The sequence below is a fragment of the Lactuca saligna genome, chromosome 6 (assembly GCF_052625555.1).
Source record: "Lactuca saligna cultivar CGN05327 chromosome 6, ASM5262555v1, whole genome shotgun sequence".
Lineage (NCBI taxonomy): Eukaryota > Viridiplantae > Streptophyta > Magnoliopsida > Asterales > Asteraceae > Lactuca > Lactuca saligna.
Genome location: NC_136422.1, coordinates 63,389,167 through 63,397,956, shown reverse-complemented (window position 1 = coordinate 63,397,956; position 8,790 = coordinate 63,389,167).

Genomic DNA, 8,790 nt, shown 5'->3' with positions numbered 1-8,790 from the left:
TCGGGGGTGGATGACTTCAAGTATAGTATCATAACAACGAGTATAATAGTGAAAAAAGCAAACACAACCATCATCAATATAATTGAAAGAGTTACATCATAGAGTAAGTTTACATGTTTCAAAATCAATTACATCATGATGACAAAATAAGTTTTGAATTTAACGCCTTAGCATCCCGTCCTCGAAAGTCGTTGAATACCTGTTTAGTGATTTCCTGAGAATACAAGTTGTTTGAAAAAGTGTCAACATAAAGGTTGGTGAGTTCATAAGATTTTTAATTGAGAAATAAACTGTTTTCCTTGTAAAAGCGGTAAAAGGGATTCCAGAAAATCCAATATTTTCCTTGAAAAGTGAGTTGTAAGTTTCCGTGTTATGAAATTGTGCCTCCTAGAATTCCCAATAATTTCCTTCCATAATCTCCAAGTGTATATAAGTTATATAAAATCAAAGTTAAATAAACCGTCAAATGTAATGGGTATGCCCTAGGTCCACAACCAAACAAGGAACAGGAAATAAAGCGGACCCACCAATTCTAAGTCGATCACGACTAAATTCTATATAACTCTAGCATATACACTTAGAAATTATAGCTGAAAACTAACAATTCTAGATAGAATGTAGTCTTAAAACCAAAGACCGAAACCAAATCCTAGTGTAGTGTATGAAATAGTAGTAGTGGCTGTGAACATAAACTATACATATCATAGTTCATCAAATAGTGATAGTGGTAGTGAACATGAACTATGCATAATATAGTTTATCAAATGTGATGGTGATGGTGAACATAAACTATACATATCACAGTTCATCAAATAGCGATAGTGGTAGTGAACATGAACTATGCATATTATAGCTTATCAAAAGTGGTGGTGATAGTGAAATCCCTTCTTGTAATAAGTTCGTAGTGTAGATGAAACATAAACTATACCTATTATAGTTTATCATATTGTTTGTAATGTATATGCAACCTAATTATACCGATTATAATTAGCGTACTTACTTGTGGGGGTGTAATAGACTTAACTATACTTATTATAGTTTATCATAGTTATTTGTAGCAGTAATAACCCTTTTTGTATATGCAATACGTTTAGTAATGTGTTTATTATGTAAATGAATCATAAACTATATCTATTATATTTTATCAAAATAAGGGTAGTTTGTAGTATTCATAAACTATATTTGTCTTAGCTTACCAAATGTTTGTATGTAATGGATGTGAATTTGTTTATAACAATTTATCATTTACTATGCTTAATATAGCAAAAATCCATTTGTTAACTGATGTGTGTCTATATAAGAAGACAAAATGACATATATGGTAGTAACATATCATCACATGAAGGTTACACACGTTGCTCAACAAGTTACAAGGTGTAAATGAAATTGAAAGCATTTTTTTTAGTATTACCATTTCTATTTTGTTCTTAGAAAATTCGTAGAAAAATCATTAAAGGTCCAAATCAGAATCCGTAAATTCTGAAAGTTTGGAAAATGAATCTAATTTGTTCATAAATTTTATCATGATTTTTGGTAACCTCCAACTTAGGTGAAACAATCCATAATCACAGACTGGTCTGGATGTTTTCTTGAAATGATAGGCAGTTTTGTAAAACTCACCATAAATTGTAGAAAAATCGTATGGAGATGTGCAATTAGAAATTTTAAAGCTAAGAACCTGAACTACTTGCACCTAATACAGTTTTGAAAACTAAAATGTTTAAGTTGTCCAAAACAGTCCGTGATTGGAGTTCAAACTTTCCGATGAAAGCTGTTGGAAAATTTTAGTTGTGTTCTTGGTATTTTAACTTTTATTCCCCCCCCCCCCCCCCCACTTAAAACTTAAGAAAACATGAAAAGATAGGATTATGAACTCACCTTGTGTGATTTCTATGGATGGATATTCATGAAAAGGAGTGTCCAGCTCAAGAACACTAAGAAGATTGCCTTGAAGATTCGAGATTCTAACACCAATGTGATGGAATTTGTGTAAGCAATCTAGGATTGGAGTAGAATGAAGTGTAATAATCATAAGAAAGAAAACGATACTTACCAAATGAAGGAGGGAAGCCTTCGATAATGTAACACCCAAAGTTTCGAAGACCAAGAAAGGAAAGAAAACCCTAAGTTTAGGGGTCGACTCGGCGAGTCTAAGGAGGGACTCGGCGAGTCCGAGCGGGATCCGGGTCGGGGAGTAAGTGACCGACTCGGCGAGCCGACCAGGGGGACTCGGTGAGTCTGGTCTGTGCGTGGAAAACCCTAAATTCGGGACTTGGGGCCTATATAAATGTCTTAATCTTCTTCCCAGGGTTCCTTACTGCCTCTTTAGCCCTGGATATCAAACCCTAGCCGTCATATCTCCTAGTTGAGCCTTGGAAGGTGCTTTAAAGCTTGGAAAAAGGAAGAAGGAACTTGGAGGAGCAAGAAGGAGCTATAGATCTGGGATTGTGAGTTCATTTTGAGCACTTGGAGGTAATAAACTAGTTCCTGGACCCTTTTTGCACCTAGATCTATGTGTGGTTGTTGGGGCTCTTTTGCCATAATGTTATTATTTTGGGTTAGAAGCCGGATCTGGAGTTGCTACTTCAGATTCAAGTGTTTTAGGGCTTGGAGAAGCATGAAGTATCAGTCATTGTGTTGATTTTGAAGTCCCTTGGCCTTACACCCTAGTTAATGGCGTATCTTGCCTAGATCTCATTCTCTACACGTAAAGTTTGCAACTTTACGTAAGGAATAGACCTTAAAAGAGTGGATCTACAGTTTGGAGTCCATGCATGACTCAAAGGTCCTCTGCATGTATGTAGAACCGACTGGACTCGGCGAGTCCTTCGAGTGGACTCGGCGAGTAGCTTGAAGATGAGGAGGAACTCGACGAGTAGGATGAACAACTCGTCGAGTCGGATGAAGTTAGGCATGGACTCGGCGAGTTGGATGAGCAACTCGGCGAGTTGGTTGAAGATTGTCTAGGACTCGGCGAGTCATGGACTGACTCGGCGAGTCGGGTCGCGAATAAGAAAGACCCTGAGTTTATGAACTCGGCGAGTCTTTAGGAAGACTCGGCGAGTAGGGTTGACCTGGAAGGTTGACTTTGACCAGAGTTGACTTAGTTGACTGTCAGACTAAGTGTTATATGTATATTGATAGCTCGGAGAGCTGGAGGAGCAGCGGATCAGGGGATTGTCGAGTAGCAGCCAGAGATTTATCAGTAGGGTTCAGCAGTCTCAGGTGGTGAGTTACCTTCTAGTAGCGGTGGGTCTAAGGCCACAATGCCGGCCCACCAGTAGGAGACGTATGATAGATGATTGTCTTTGTGAAATCATCTAGGTTTGCTATTACCTGTTATGTTATATGCTATCATGATACGTTATATGCAATAGAAGTAGAGTTCGGTTGTTAGGACCGCTGGGTAGTCAGACACCCCAGAATTATCTGACTGTATCTGATGGTATGTTTGTATGTTGGTCTGTTATGTTATGCGATAGAGGTAGCGGAAGGGGACCAGTCCCCGAGGATCGGTTGTTAGGACCGATGGGTAGTCAGCACCCCAGAATGGCTTGACATGGGTAGTCAGCACCCCAGAACGGCTTGACACGGGTAAGACGGCACCCCAGAATGGCCGTATGGGTAGGTCGGCACCCCAGAATGGCCGTACCGGGTAGTCAGGCACCCCAGAATAGCCTGGCAGTACCTATGTTATGTGTTTGTATGGTATGTGGTACGTTAGGGGAACTCACTAAGCTTTGTGCTTACGTTTACAGTTTTGTTTTCAAGTACCTGTTCACCGAAGGGGAAGGAGCCGGCGCGGTAGCGGCACATCATGCACACACTCTGGTTTCCGCATTTACGAGATTCACTGGGATTGTACTCTGATATTTTGATGGGATGTATGGTTTGACTTTTTAAAACATGGTTTGCGATGTGTTATGGTGTGATCAAACAATGTTGTTATCTATTAATGTTTTCTAAAGTAATATTTTAAAATGAAATTTTCGGACATGAAAATTGGATCGTTACAAATTGGTATCAGAGCCCTGGTTTGAGGGATTCGGACTCACCTTCGGGGGTGTCTGAACTCAAATCTAGGGATTTAAAGAACTTTTTTGAAAATGATTTCGAACAACGAGAAAAGAGTTTAAGATAGAACAAAAGTGTGTGTGATGTGCGCGACCGGCCGAGCTCAAGTAAGTACTCCCAATTTACCCATACAAGTTATGTTATTATTTTCGATATCAGTTTCAGTATCAGTTTCAGTTCAGTTTCAGTTCCAGCTTCAGTAGAACAGCATGCTAGAATAGGACTAAGGATCTAGGATGATGCCTTATGTGCCTGCTTTATGTGTTCCAGCTTGATGAGAATTGCATGTTAGTAATGAGTAGACAGTAGTAGGATAGCCTGGGTAGGTTATGCCTGATAGTATGAGCTTAGCATTGTATGCTAGTGCAGTTTCTTGTTATGAGAATAGTTTTGCCTGAGTATGTTTCCCTTATCTGAATGTTGCTTGCTTCGTGCTTTATAGAACTCTGAGTGATGAGAGTTAGCCATTAGGTGAATACGTCACATTACATGTGATCAGGGTTGAATAATCTCAGAGTACTGGATTTGGCCCTACTGCGCAGCTCTTGTTTGAGTCCAACCGTTGTAGGGACGAGTCCTTTACTTGAAGGATTATCTGAGCCTCGTCACATGTGATGGTATTCAGGTGGTGACTAATTGGCATTACAAGGAGGCCTTCGGCAGCTGAGGACTGTTTGGGTAGAGTTAGAGGTTCCCTAGGGCAAGCCTAGGATGAGAGTAGCAGAGATCAGTAGAAGAGTAAAGGGGACTTGGTGGAGTTGAGGTAACTCTTGAGGAAAGTACGGATAGATGTGGAAGGTAGTAGGGGCCCATACTACTGAAAGCAGAGGATCCGTACTCGATTCAAGAGGGGCCGAGGCGAAACCAGGGAACTAGTAGAGTATGTGAGAGATCCCTCAGCAGTAGTATGTAATTGATCAGGGATTGTTATATTTTTCAGCATGGTGACGTTGCGCGAGATATCAGTTGGCAGTTCAGGTGCAGGGGAGGGTTCTGGCTCGGGCTTTAGAGCCGGGCAGCTTGATGATCAGATGAGGGATTTCATTTCCGCAGAGATTATGCGCAACATCATCGATCAGACTCCAGTGATTTTCGGTTCAGTTAGAGAGGCTATTGTGGAGCTCATGGACAGTCATCTTGAGGCCTTTAGGGCCGGATTAGTTTCAGGACAGATTGGGGCTCGTCTAGGTCCCGAATCCTATGGAGTTCAGGGATCCATCAGGGAGGGAGATCCCATTTCTAGTTTCTGCTATCAGGGGGCAGGGGTGTGTGGGGCATTCTGTCTCCAAGAGAAACCATTGCATGATTGGATAGTTGAGGAAGTTTCGCGAGCCATTCGCGAGGGTCTGCCAGACATGGTCGTGAGGATCACTGATAGATTGATAGCGAGGCTTCAGGATCAGACATCTGTTGTTCAGTCAGCAGACGTTACCGTTGGGGTAACACAAGAGCGAGAGTCGGGCAGGGAGCCGGAAGGGAAGAGGAAAATGGATGAGACTCAGGTTGCCACAGGTTCGAGTAAGAGGCCCAAGGGTTCAGATTTGAGGACGAGGAACTATCAGAGCCGCAGTCGATGCGGGAAGTGCGGAAGGACGTACATGGGTGTGTGTAGGTGTAGAAGTGGTGGCGATGCTGGGTGTTTCAAGTGCGGCCAGATTGGTCATTTTAGCAGAGACTGTGTTGTTACCATCGCCCAGGGACTTGATCCGTTGTGTTTCCATTGCAGTTTGAGGGGCCACAAGAAGGCCCACTGTCCGAGTTTGTATTCAGCAGGGCAGGCGCCAGCTCCTGCCCTTGGAACTTCAAGTACCGTCAGTGGTTGTCAAGGCCGGGCAAGGGTGCCTACGGCTCGGAGCCGAGTTTCTCCGGTAGATTTCAGCAGGGATTCGAGCAGCACTGAGTAATGGAGGTATGTAACTTTGTGTTTATCAGCTTATGTTATGATTATATTGTTATGGTTTTTGCATCAATGGTGGTATAAGTGTTGTGTTATGGAGTGGCTTTCTTGTGATTACGTCATATGCCATTTTCATACCTCGGATAATTGGTTGGTAGTTAGGGGATGTGCTCATATGGAGAAGTTTCGGAGGATGCAGTAACTGTAGCATAGTAGGGAGAGATCTGGATCGTTTCGCTAGTTCGGAGTGGATAGTGGGTTGGATGGAGTGGTCAAATTCCTACCTGGCAGGCTCGGGTTCCCTAGTAGAAGTTTTGGAATGGTAGTAAAGGATCGGGATCTCTTTTGAGTGTGAAGCCGCAAGGGTTAAGCAGGATCGAAGTGGGGGAGAACCCTTCGGGTATATTTGGATAAGAGTCTCGTAGACTCAGAATGAGTGCGCGGCCTCTAAGAAGAAATGGTAGTAGCTCAGTGATGGATGGATTGAGAAGTTCAGAATTAGGAGTTCGAGAATTTTTCCCAGCAGTTAGTTCATGTAATCGAGATGGTTAGAAGTTGGTTGGGAATCCAAGATTGAGGGTCACCTGTCGGACGCATGAGAGTCGGAATGAAGACCCTGAGAACGGGTAGCAGGAGATGTTTTAGCATTGGTAGCCAGTGTCTGAGGCAGCATGCAGATTGCGTAGATTCAGGAGTTGGGAGGTTGGAAACTTCCCAACAATAGCTTCTTGTATTCAGATTAGTAGACAGTTGGGTTGGGAACCAAGCCGGAGAATTCCTCGACGAAGCACTAAGTATATCAAGGATAAAAGATGTCGAGGATGATGCAGAATTCAAAGACTGAGGGCTGGTTTGAGAAATCGGGATGAAGAATCACTAGCAGTCAGATGGTAGTAGTAGTGTCGTAAGCCTGCGGGGGTAGCCGTAGCATTCACTAGCAGTCAGATGGTAGTAGTAGTGTTGTAAGCCTGCGGGGGTAGCCGTAGCATTCACTAGCAGTCATATGGTAGTAGTAGTGTTGTAAGCCTGCGGGGGTAGCCGTAGCATTCACTAGCAGTCAGATAGTAGTGGAGTGTTGTAAGCCTGTGGGGGTAGCCGTAGCGTTCATTAGCAGCCAGATAGTATTTGAGACTTGTGAATCCGAGGGTGTAGCCGTGGCTTTTATCAGATTGGTAGCAGCATGAGCGCGTGGCTGAACGCGGGAATGTAGTAATTCCCACCCGTTCGGGTGCAGCGGTGGGAATATGGGAATCCATGGATTAGATTCGGATTTCCCAAATGGTTCAGTTATGGCAAAGTCAGCGAATCTTGGCTATAGATCGTCACATCAGTTATGAGATCAGAGTAGCAGTGGACCGTTGAGGTTCGGGTATGTTAAGGGCTACCGTCAGTCTGGGAGCCATCATGTTGTTAGTCATAGAATGGATGATGTCAGGATGTGAAGTATGGACCCGATCGGTTGGATCGGAAGGTTGTTAGAGCCTCAGTGACAGGATAATTAGTGGAAACTAGTCCTTGAGGGAGATTTCATTCAGAAGTCGTGGAAGCGACTAAGGGAGGAGTCCCTTGACTCCACAGTTGGACTTGAGTTTAGTGTTTCAGGCAGCTCAGTGTTCCAGCCAGTTTAATGTTTCAGGCAGCTCAGTGTTTCGGCCAACTCAGTGTCTCAGGCAGCTCAGTGATTCAGCCAGATCAGCGTTTCAGGCAGTTTAATGTTTCAGGCAGGTTCGGTATTGCAGACAATTCAGTGTTTGAAAGGTTTCGGAGTTTGGGTCAGTATTGTATTTGAGTTGGAATACTAGTGTTGACGGTATAGTTGGTTGATGTGGAAATGACAAGTCTCTCTCAGCAGGATCAGTTGAGCCTTCGGCCGAGTATAAGTGACATGTAAAGATAGCTAGGCAAGTAGCTTTTCTTCGGGATGAAAGACTCGAGTTAGTAGGAGTTGAGTAATCAGATGGGATATAAGCAAGCTATTCCCAGCAGCATCGTTTCAGTATGAGCGGAAGAATGGATAGAACAGTTAGATAGTCGAAGTATTTTCAGGAGTCGCTGGAAGCGACTAGGAGATTGCGAAGGGGTGTAGTAACCGGTAGGGTTCGGTAACCCAAATATGGAGACGTCAGTAAGGACCGGGGGTGCTCGGCACCAAGTTATGTCAGATAGGGGCGTCGGTGGTTGTTGGCGGTATTGACCCGTACTGAAATTGGCGGGGGTGATGGAGTTGGTGAAGTATAGGACCTTCACAGTTACAGAGAAATAGTTGGTTATAGAACCTTGCCTTGGGAAGGCAAGGGATTTGCGCAAGGACAGGAAGGGGTGAACCCCTATAGGTTCAGTTCAGCACTCGGTGAGTACCAAAAGGATTGCCAGTTGAGTAAGTTGGGTCTCCAGGATGTTCAGGGTCAGGGTTGACCCGAGGTGTTGTCTGCAGGGATTAAGGTTAGTCGGAAGGATCGAGCAAAAGCCAGCAAGGGTAGGCAGCTGGTGTTGGAATAGTTGGTTGGGTTTAGAGGCAGCTCGCAGGCAGTGGGCCATAGCAGACTTCGAGGACGAAGTTTAGTTTAAGTGGGGGAGAGTTGTAACACCCAAAGTTTCGAAGACCAAGAAAGGAAAGAAAACCCTAAGTTTAGGGGTCGACTCGGCGAGTCTAAGGAGGGACTCGGCGAGTCCGAGCGGGATCCGGGTCAGGGAGTAAGTAACCGACTCGGCGAGCCGACCAGGGGGACTCGGCGAGTCTGGTCTGTGCGTGGAAAACCCTAAATTCAGGACTTGGGGCCTATATAAATGTCTTAATCTTCTTCCCAGGGTTCCTTACT